Source organism: Bubalus bubalis, chromosome 3 (genome assembly GCF_019923935.1).
Source record: "Bubalus bubalis isolate 160015118507 breed Murrah chromosome 3, NDDB_SH_1, whole genome shotgun sequence".
Classification (NCBI taxonomy): domain Eukaryota; kingdom Metazoa; phylum Chordata; class Mammalia; order Artiodactyla; family Bovidae; genus Bubalus; species Bubalus bubalis.
The window spans coordinates 130930065-130939483 of NC_059159.1; positions in this window are offsets into that span (position 1 = coordinate 130930065).

Consider the following 9419-nt stretch of genomic DNA (forward strand, 5'->3'; position numbering starts at 1 on the left):
AGGACAGCATTGGAAACTTGACACTAGCACTGATTGGACTTTTAGCTTCTAACCATTTTACATGATTTCATTTAATGCTCACAGCAACTCTACACAGTAGGTATTACACAGATCATAGTGATGTTCCTTGAAATAGGCTGATGAAAGGACCTGGTATCTCTGGAAGATTTAGGTTACAGTGTGGTGGTGGTGGTTCTTGCACACCTTACTGGTGGGGGACCTTGGTTGGGGGTAAGCAAAAGGGTGATACAAATGTTTATGGAATATCTGTTACATGCCAGCACCACGCTAAGCCCCTTGATATGTGTTATGCCATTTAATTGGGCAACTCATTTAGTCTCCTTGAACCTGAATTAGGTGCTTTCTGAAGTCCCTTACAGACGTCCCTGGTGGCTCAGATGGAAAGAATTTGCCTGCAATGCAGGAGACCCAGGTTCGATCCCTGGGTCAGGAAGATCCCCTGGAGAAAGGATTGGCAACCCACTCCAGTAGTCTTGCCTGGAGAACTCCATGGACAAAGGAGTCTGTTGGGCTACAATCCACAGGTTGACAAAGTCCGACACTACTGAGCAATGGGCGCTTAAGTCCCTTACAGGCTTCCCAGGTGGCACTAGTGGTCAAGAATTCGCCTGCCAACACAGGAGGGGCAAGAGACACAGATTCATTCCATCCCTGGGTTTAGAGGATCCCTTGGAGGAGGAACTGGCAACCCACTCCAGTTTTCTTACCTGGAAAATCCCATGGACAGAGGAGGCGGGGGAGGGGGGCCGGGGGAAGGTTGAGGCGGGGGCAGTCCATGGGGTTACAAAGAGTCAGACACGGCTGACCACGCACACACACTTAAGTCCCTTATACTTTCAGCATTCTGCTAGGATTTCTAGTTGTCATCCTTACCATTCTCTCCCAAATAGAGAACCATCTTCTCAATTCATATGTACACTGTCATATATTTTCCTAAGATATTTATGTAATACTTATACTTCCATTTCATCTATCTTAAATATGCCTTCCTCTCCCCCACCTACCATTTTTTGTTGGGGAATGTGAGGACTAAATCTGTAGCGTGTCTCACAAATTGAGCTCTGTTTTACCCCAGATAATAAGTAAAGAGCTCTCTTAAGCAGTAAGCAGTGAAGGACATTTTCTGTGGTGCCAAGAAATTAACGTTATTAGTCAGATGTTGATGCTTGTAAAAAATGATTATCACTTAAAGTCCCTGGATTTAAGCCTCTCTTAGAGAAAAACTTAAGATGAAAAGCAGTCAAATGCTTTCCTGTAAATACTTGGGAAAACAGATTAATTGAATATTCCTGTGCTACATCAGGAAGTTGTGATCCTATAGCTGTGGTGGCCTTTTAATTTTTAAGTGCAGGAATCTGTGTTGCTCACAAAATCTGATCTCATTTCTATTTTGTATGATAAATTATGATACTTGAAGTGTGTGGTTTCATAAAGAATTGAGAGTTATGCTAGACATCTTCCCTAACATCGGAGTCAATAGTATATGGTTAAAAGGGGTGTATTTAAGGTCAGAAATGGGAAAAGCAGAGTTTTCTAAAGGATTTTTTTCAGGCCTATTTAGTAATATTTGCAGAGTTTTGAAAATGTGAAAGTGAAGTCGCTCAGTCGTGTCTGAGTCTTTGCGGACCCCATGGACTTAGCCTACCAGGCTCCTCCATCCATGGGATTTTCCAGGCAAGAGTACTGGAGTGGGCTGCCATTTGCTTCTCCATCTTCCCAACCTGGGGATTGAACCTGGGTGTCCTGCATTGCAGATAGATGCTTTACTGTCTGAGCCACCGGGGAAGCCTGGTGTTTTGAAAACATGGGTCTTAAGTTTAGCAAATAATTTCAAATCTCAGTTTTTTCAACCACCTCATCTCCACTAACTCCTGAATTTTGGTATTTTACTTCTCTCTTCCAAAGCACATTGTCTGAAGTCAAGCATGACATTTAATTTGACTCTAGAAACCTGTAACATTGTTTGCTCTGAGAAGAATCTGGGGAGCCAAGTTTGTATTTCACATATCTATACTCAGTTAAAAAATAAAACTATCCCAGCTTTGACCAATGTATAGCCATAGATTATTTAAAATATTTTTTATGTTTTGTTAGTAGGTGATGTTTTAATCATTATTTTGCCATTGCTCCATCTAACAAGTCCCTGTAAGTTCTTGTCAAAAACTAGCCTAGAATTTAAAAGAATGAATAAAACTTAACTAGAAAATGGGACCTTGTTTTCTTTCCTCTTAATGTTTTGAATTGATAATATCATTCCAGAGTTGAGCAAGTATCTTCTAGTCTCCATAGACATAAATATTTGGTATATATCAAATATTTTCAAACAAACTGAGTCTGAGCAACAGGGTTTTTTGTTGTTTTGTTATTGTTCTTAAGTAAGGACAGTGTTTCAGAGGTATTACAAATGGAAACTTGTTTTAACATAAAGGATTATTTACTAATTCTTGGAATCCTACATTTTAGTCTGACTTATCATACATGTTCCAGACAGAGAGATCAGAGTGTATGAACAGGAAAGATTTTCAATTCACAGAATTCCTAAAACTTGTCTGTTTAAAGCTCTTTGTTTGATACAAGTAACTTCTAATGTGCCCTACAGGTCCCATCTGCAGTGATGGTGTGAGACGCCAGGCTAACTTAACCTGTCCCTCGCTTACCCATCTCCTCAAGTTAAACAGCACTTACAAAAGTGAATAGAACAGTTCACAGAGATTGCTGTGTGTAAATTGGATGCCAGTGGAATCAAGACTTGCTTTAACTCACCTTTATATATACAGGAAACAGCATCCATTTAAAGTGTATAAGTTGACATATACACAACTTTGACTGCTTTACCACAATTAAAATGCAGAACATTTCCTCCTAACTGCAGTCTGCCCCTCCCTCAGCCTTTAGTTCTTGACAGCCCTCATCTGCTTTCTGTCACTGTGGATTAGTTTGTATTTCCCAGAATTTTATGTAATGCATGCACTATGTACTCTTTGGGTTTTGATTTGTTTTACTCAACACAGTGATTTTGGGTTTCACTCCGTTTGTCGCGTAGTATCAGTAGCTGGCTACTTTTTATTGCTCAGTAGTATTTCATGGTCTGAATGTGCCACTTTGTGTATCCCTTCACCCCTCTGTGGTATTGGGGTGGTTTTCCAGTTTTTAGTCCCTCTGAATAAAGGGCGTATAAATAGCCATATGGAAGTCTCTGTATAGACATAAATTTTCTCTTACATACTTGGAGTAGGGTTACTGAGTCCTATGATATGTTTAACCTTTTAAAGAAACTGCCGGAAAAAAAAATAATAAAAATAAAGAAACTGCCGAAGTGATTGTAGCATTTTACTTTCTCACCAGCAGTGTGTAATAGTTCCAAGGACTCTGTATCTGCACCAGCCTTTGCTTTTGCCATTCTTGTGGGATCTTATTGTGGTTTTAGTTGGCATTTCCTTGATAACTAACAGTGTTGTGTGTCTCTTCTTGTGCTTACTGACCTTTCTTGTATCTCGGAGGCTTGCAAGCCAGGCAGGTGGTTTGGCTCCACAACCTGTTTTTGTACGGCCTGAAAACTAAGAACCGTTTTTGCATTCTTAACTTGTTGAAAAAAATCTAAAAGAGAACAATAATAATAATGTTCCATGACACATGATAATTACATTAAATTCTGATTTCTGTGTTCATAAATAAAAGTTGTATTGGAACACAGCCACATGAACTCCTTTCCAAATTATGTATGGCCACTTCTGTGTTACACTGTTAGAGATGGATAGTTGCAACAGAGACCATTTGGCCTCCTGGCCCACAAAGTCTAAAATAGTTACTCTCTGGTCTTCTACAGAAGTTTGCAGATTCCTGGGGGTGTGTCCCTTCAAATCTATTGCCTGACCCTTCAGTGGGGAGAGGGCTAGTCCAGTATGGGTCTAACCCAAGCCCAATTTGACAGGAACCAGATCAAACTTGATACATTTTGTTGACACTGGCATTTATTACTGCACTGTTCAGAATGGTAACTTCTAGCCACATTTTGCTATTTTAAAGTAAAAATTAAGTTCTTCATTCAGCTGATCACATTTCAAGTGCCCAGTAGTCACATGGTGGCTGCCATACTCTACAATGCAGTTACAACATCTTTCCATTATCATGGACACTTCTGTCGGACAGTGCTACTCTGGAATAAGAAAAATCTGCCACAGAACCAAAGAGATTGGCCACAGAAGTGGAACGTAGGTTATAGAATTGCTTTCCTATATGCCTACAAAAATAAACTAAATCCTCATTCTCCCAAGTATGTGAATGCAAGTAGACATGTTTAATAATTTATTTAACGTTACAGTTCATGCTCTGAGCCTGTGATATGTTTGTTCTCTTACTTAGCCAAGGGAGTGAGAGGAAGCAGTCAAATCATTAAAGAAATTCAGAATTTTACTAATTGGAAGTAGTGTGTTAGAGACTTTTTAAAAGTACCCTAAATGTATTCTTTCCCAAAGCACTTTGCAGAAACAAACCTTCTAACCCCTCCCCTCCGTAACCATTTTACTGATAAAATGGAGGGAGAATATTGAGGAAGATATTAAGCAATTATATCACTTATTCAAGATGCTAACCCTTGCAGAGAACACTTATGGACACAGTGGGCAGGAGAGGATGGGACGAGTTGACCAAGTAGCATTGAAATAGATACATTTCCTTGTGTAAAACAGATCAGATCAGATCAGTCGCTCAGTCATGTCCGACTCTTTGCGACCCCATGAATCACAGCACGCCAGGCCTCCCTGTCCATCACCAACTCCCGGAGTTCACTGAGACTCACTTCCATCGAGTTGGTGATGCCATCCAGCCATCTCATCCTCTGTCGTCCCCTTCTCCTCTTGCCCCCAATCCCTCCCAGCATCAGAGTCTTTTCCAATGAGTCAACTCTTCACATGAGGTGGCCAAAGTATAGCCAGTGGAAATGTGGTGTATGACACAGGGAGGTAACCCTGTGCTCTGTGACAATCTAGAGGGGTGGGATGGGGTGGGAGGTGGGAAGGAGGCTCAAGAGGGAAGGGATATATGTATACATATAACTCACTCACTTTGTTTTGTTGTATATCAGAAACTAACACAACATTGTAGAGCAATTATCCTCCAATTAAAAAATTTTAAGATGCTGAGTCTTGATATGCTAGCAGTTCTGGTTCCCTTTAGTTGCTACTTTTAAAATATTATTGACCTTAAAGTTTTTCATAATTATAGCGTTAGCTTTGAAAATAACCCAGAAATATTAGAAATTAAAATGGTTGAAACAACCTGTTTTAAGATTGTATTTTAAGATTTTCCTTTGTATCAGTGAAAACTTGTTTTGTGGTTCAGCTCTTAGGGACAAACATAACCAATTTTAAATAATGAAGTGGAGCTCAGTAAATCCATTTTCAAATAGTCATCCTCTTCTTTAGGAAAAAATATGTAATTACTATAGGCTTGCCAGTGGCTCAGTGGGAAAGAATCCACCTGTGATGCAGGAGACATGGGTTTGACCCATGGATCAGAAGGAGCCCCTGGAGACGGAAATGGCAACCCTCTCCATTATTCTTGCCTGGGAAATCCAATGGACAGAGAAGGCTGGCAGGCCAGAGCCCATGGGGTCGCAAAAGAGTCTGACACAGCGTAGCAACTAAGCAACAAACAACAGCAATGTAGTTATTATAGCGGATGAATTATCTTGTTCTTAACATAAATAGAAGTGTTTATAAATTTTTAGTGACTAGCCAGCCATGTCAGTATAATCCACCCTAGAAATAAATGCTTTGCTGCACCAGCTAACAGTGAGAAAGTAGAAAGTGGGCATTCTAGTGATGTTCTTGTATGCAGATGTAAGGAGACGTGTAGTGAGGGAGGTGTGGCATCAGTGCCCAAGGACCTGAATAACTAGAAATGTATACCAGTCCATTCCCAGTGGCACTGGTGGTAAAGAACCTGCCTGCCAGTGCAGGAGGCATAAGAGATGTGGGTTTGATTCCCGGGTCGGGAAGATCCCCTGGAGGAGGGCATGGCAACCCACTCCAGTGTTCTTGCCTGGAGAATCCCATGGACAGGAGCCTGGTGGGATATAGTCCATGGGGTCGCAAAGAGTCGGACATGACTGAGTGACTTAGCATGCACAGACGCAAGGACTGTAGAGTGAGACAGATGTCAGTCTTCCGTTGGAGAGCCAGGAGAGGCTTCTTAACGTGGTGAATGCTTAAGCCAGATCTAAAAAGACATGGTCTTCTCCCAGTTGGTAAGAGTATACCAGCCAGAGGGATTACCATAAGAAAAGATACATATGTACACACACACATGCATACAACATACATACATATATATTTATGCATACATATATATATATACATGGAACATTCCAAGAAAGTCCAAGAAAGTGAAAGCAGTGAAATATTGCTGCTGTATAGGGAATAAAGAGGAACTAAGTGAGAAATGAGACTCTAATGGTAGAAGAGACCAGAAGGTAAAGAGCCTGTTACATCTTAGTAAGGAATTTGTACAGTGGATGTGTAGTTGAAAGTTGCTAAGTAGAAGTGACAGAATAATCACATCACTGTGGTGATGGTATAGAAAATTGATTGGATGTGGACAATGCAGCAGATGAAGCAGCAGACAACGCAAGAAATAATTGGGACTTGAACTAACGTAAGTTAGCTGCAAGGATGGAGAATAGAAAATTGATGTTAAGGAGGTTACACTGTGGGGTTTGGTTAACAGTTGAATGTATAAAGTGAGAAGGCAGGCTTCCACATTTCTGGGCAGCAAAGTTGATAGTGAATGAATGAACAAGATACGTTGAAAAGATAGTAAGGTCAGTCTTAAATATGCAGATTTTGAAGGGCTGGCGAACATTTGAGTGGAGATTTGTCCAGTAGGCATTTCTTTACCTGTTATCAGCTTGTTTGGAACTCATGTTTTCATAGTGAAGGTCATAGCCTTCAGATGTAAATATGTAACGTGTTAGCTACTCACAATACACACCTATCATATTTCTTACCAAGTCTTAACAGCAACTGTAAAACTTAGTGAAACTCTGGTAATTTATTCGTTTGTTTCCTGAAACAGCCTCAGATTATGTTACCAGAGGCAGGAATAAAATGCTTTTGACAATCGGCCAGGAAATTGATGAGTGCACATTCGTGTGTACTCAGCTGCTCAGTCATGTCTGACTCTCTGGGACCCCAGGGACTATAGCCTACCAGGCTCCTCTGTCCATGAGATTTCCCAGGCAAGAGTGCTGGGGTGGGCTGCCTTTTCTGCCTCCAGGGGATCTTCCCAACCCAGGGATTGAACCCATGTCTCTTGCTTGTCCTGCATGGGCAGGTGCGTTCCTTACCATTGTCCCTGCCCCACCTAGGAAGTCTGAAATTGACATGCATGCAGTAAAAAAGAGGTTATATTTAAAAGTTTGAGTAAAACTTACAGTGTTGACAGCTCTGGCTATCAGTATCTCTTAAAGATTTCTTTATTGTTAAAGCAATTAAAACTAAATCTACTTGATCTTGAACTAAATTTATAACCTTTGGTCTCTTTTGTCTTCCCATCCTATTTTTATTTTTTGGAAAACCAGATTAGTTTTTTTACCCTCAAACACTAGTTATCTCCCATCATAACTAGTGTTTGAGGGGTATCCAGAAAAGACTTTAAAACTCATTATTTCTTCTAAATCTGTTTCCCAACTTGCCTGGTCTTCCTTGTTGGGTGACTTGATGAGTTCTTGGATTTTTTGGTAGGTCATATAATAGTGTAAACTTAAGGCAAATTGATATCTTACAGACCTGTTAAGGGAAAAATTCCAAAGAATCAGAAAACTGCCATGTATGGGGCATGTATACCAAAACCTAAGAGACATTTTACTTAAAACTCTTTTTTGCTTTTTCTGTCAGGAGGTAAATACAGAACTGTAAATTCTAGCTTCTCTGAATCAAAGTTTAGGGTTCTAAAATTAAGTGTTTGTGATTACCTTTATCTTTTTCCCTTTAATAGTCTGTTTTGAGGGCTTCCCTGGTCACTCAGCTGGTAAAGAATCCGCCTGCACTATGGGAGACCTGGGTTCGATTCCCCGGGTTGGGAAGATCCCCTGGAGAAGGGAAAGGCTACCCACTCTAGTATTCTGGCCTGGAGAAGTCCATCGACTGTACTCGCAAAGAGTTGGACACAACTGAGCGACTTTCACTTTGATCTCCTTAATCTTTTTGGTGGAGTCTTCTAAAGGAGTACATACAGTATTTGGACTTTTCTCATGGGAAAAGAGATAAGGAGAGTTGAGAGGCTTTCTTCTGAACTTTTAGGCCAGTAAAAGCTCTGTTCTCTATCCCTTTCTTAAATCTTTCTTACTTACAAGCTTTTAAACATTTTTTAACAATAGTTAGAGTGCTATTCAGTAGGCCAGAGGAGATGCTATCTTAATATCTCAGAATGTTAAATCTCAGCAAGGCTCAGAAATTACAGGCTGTTCATTCTTGATATGGACAAGCTGTTCATTCTCCATATCTGTTAATAGTGAAGTGAAATTCACTCAGTCGTGTCCAGCTCTTTGTGACCCCATGGACTATAGCCCGCCAGGCTCCTCTGTCCATGGAATTCTCCAGGCAAGGATACTGGAGTGGGTTGTCATTCCCTTCTCCAGGGGATCTTCCTGACCCAGGAATCAAACCTGAGTCTCCTGCATTGCAGGCAGATTTTTTAAAACATACAAATGAGGGAATACAAGGAAAGTTGGCCTATATACATGGTATATGGTGTATTTGATATATGCATTGACTTTTAAAGATCAAAGATGGCATTTCTGTAGGACAAGAAAGTATTAGTTGGCATGGCATTAATTGGCACATGACAAGTGTCTTAAGGGATTCCCTGGTGGCTCAGATGGTAAAGAATCTGCTTGCAATTCGGGAGACCTGAGTTCGATCTCTGGGTCCAAAAGATCCCCTGGAGAAGGAAATGGCAACCCACTCCAGTATTCTTGCCTGGAAAATCCTGTGGACAGAGGAGCCTGGCAGGGTACAGTCCATAGGGTCTCAAAGAGTCGGACACAATTGAGCAACTACACTTTCATGATGGTGTCTTACTTGACTGCCACAGTTATAGGAGTACATGACGTTCCGAGGTTGTAGAAAACTGTTGACATGTCTTCTTATGATGTTACCATTATTACTGTTGTTTAATAGATGATGTGCTGTTTTGAAAATTCCTGTAATTGAAAGATTCAGGGTTATATAAATCATGAGTACCCCAATAACATGTACAGGTTTAAGACTGGAGTACCATCCTGACCCCTGTGTTTAAATGGACAATTATTTTAATGATGTACAATAGTAGCTTGCTTCCTATTTAATATTACATTTTATTTAAGAAAACATTTTAAAGCCAGTTAAACATGTCTCCAC